This window comes from Vulpes lagopus, chromosome 3, assembly GCF_018345385.1.
Source record: "Vulpes lagopus strain Blue_001 chromosome 3, ASM1834538v1, whole genome shotgun sequence".
In the NCBI taxonomy this organism is placed as follows: Eukaryota; Metazoa; Chordata; class Mammalia; order Carnivora; family Canidae; genus Vulpes; species Vulpes lagopus.
In genome coordinates, this window is record NC_054826.1 from 24,442,650 (window position 1) to 24,444,707 (window position 2,058).

At 37.5% G+C, this 2,058-nt stretch overlaps 1 non-coding gene across 1 annotated transcript; it reads right to left on the reverse strand.

Annotated features, from left to right (window-relative positions):
- Nucleotides 1-1,354: 1,354 nt before the first annotated feature.
- Nucleotides 1,355-1,460, reverse strand: LOC121488477. The gene has a single exon (XR_005987102.1). It is a non-coding gene; the product is annotated as a U6 spliceosomal RNA (small nuclear RNA).
- Nucleotides 1,461-2,058: the final 598 nt, after the last annotated feature.

Genomic DNA, 2,058 nt, shown 5'->3' on the forward strand with positions numbered 1-2,058 from the left:
TATTCCCTAAAGTTTGATTCCAACATGGATGTGATCAAAACTGGTGGAGAGTAAACATATTCTTTTAGTAAAATCCATAGTCATTGTCACATCTGTGCAAAACCATGGCAGCGAAACCCCAAAGCAGACAAAACAGCACTTTTTCTTAAAAAAAAAAATCCATTCAATATGCAGCTCTGTTTTATTAACTGACTTGTAGAGGTCTGAATATTTCTCCGTGGACCTGGGTCACCTTCTGCACACATTGGGGGCGATTCCTGGTTTCAGATGGTGCTGTTCCCAACTCTCAGTGTGCCAAGATTTGCTTTGAGTCTCAGAGTTTACTCATATTGAAACTCAAGAGATATAAACTGAAATCAAAATGCTGTGTTCAAAGAATTGCCTGAAAGTTGAAACCGCCCAGCCTCCTGCAGCTGCAGCCATTGTGATTCTATGACCAGAGTTTCTGGGAGGCTTACTCTCCATGAGTCATTAACAGAGTAATTGCTCTAGATTTTTATAGGTATATCAACTGGTGATGAGAAAGCATGATTTAATTTTTCTGGCTACTTGCTTATATCTCGGATTTATTTTCTGTGGGGCTTGCTCCAGTACCATCAGTGGAAAAGGATAAAATACAGGAAGGCAGACTCCCAACTCCAGAGTGCGCCTTCTGACTGATGTTTCTGATAGAGAATCTTCGAGTGGACGTAAGAGGAACCAGCTGTGTGGGAGCACATATTGATGACTTGGTTGGCAGCACTCCCCTGCTGAGTGCCAAGCTACAGATGCACTCCCAATCAATTCCCACACAGCTACAGTTCAGTGAACTATTCCGAAAGAAAAGAGCATGGCACTGGGGGCCATAAGATCCAGAAATACCAGAGAGGAGTCCAAAGAGATCAAATCTCTAAATAAAGCAGAGCTACAGTAGACCTCCAGGGACAAAGTGGCCAAAAGTAAGAAAGAAATAAGCTAACCGAAGTGTGTGTGAATATGTTTGTGTATGTAGAATGGATGTGATAAAAACAGACACTGGTTCTTTTCCTTGTCGTGTGTTTGTTAGTACTAAGACAGATAGGGGATTGCCTTATGTACTAGAGACCAGCTCCTGGCTGTTGAATTAAATGAAGTGGAATGAGCAAATAAAGTTCTCTAAAAATTCCCAAATATGGAATAAACTAAAAGTGAAAATATCATGTACATAATATGTATCACATTTTGCTGAATGGTTTTTGAAATAACAGAGCAATTATAGCTTAGAAAATGAGAATATTGGGTGCTGTGTTCTGTGATCCATTTCTATGGCCTCGATACAGTCCTGTGAGAGTCCTCTTTTTTCCTTTCCTTGTCTTGTTCTTTCTTTCTCTCTCTTTGTAATATGGAATGCTTCATGAATTTGCATGTCATCCTTCACAGGGGCCATGCTAATCTTCTCTGCATCATTCCAACTTTAGTATATGTGCTGCCAAAGTGAGCTCCATTTCTTTCTTTCTACATGTGTGGTTTATACATGTATATTATGCTTCCATATATGAACATGTAATGTATAAAATTAACTTATTATTAAAACTTCAATATAAAATATTGAATACATATATGCCATATACATACACATATATATGTATATATACCATTTATGATCTGATAAATGAGAACTCCTGGAGAATTAAAAAAAAGTCTAGAGAGATTTTAAAATGTAAGAGATTTTATATTTAAAAACTAAGGTAATAAAACATTCATTTTTGAAATATTAAAATAAAAACTGATTTTTCATCTAGTTTGAAATGCTTACATTGTGAAAAGGGACAGAAGCTTCACTTTGAAAATAATGACTTTAAACTCAAGATAAAGTAATTTTATTTATTTACTTGTTTTAAGATTTTATTTATTTATTCATGAGAGACACAGAGAGAGGCAGAGACATAGGCAGAGGGAGAAGCAGGCTCCCTGTGGGCAGTATGATGTGGGACTCGATCCCAGGACCCCAGAATCACGACTTGAGCCAAAGGCAGACACTCAACCACTGAGCCACCCAGGTGCTCTGACATAAAGTAATTTAAAAAGCAATTTTCTAGC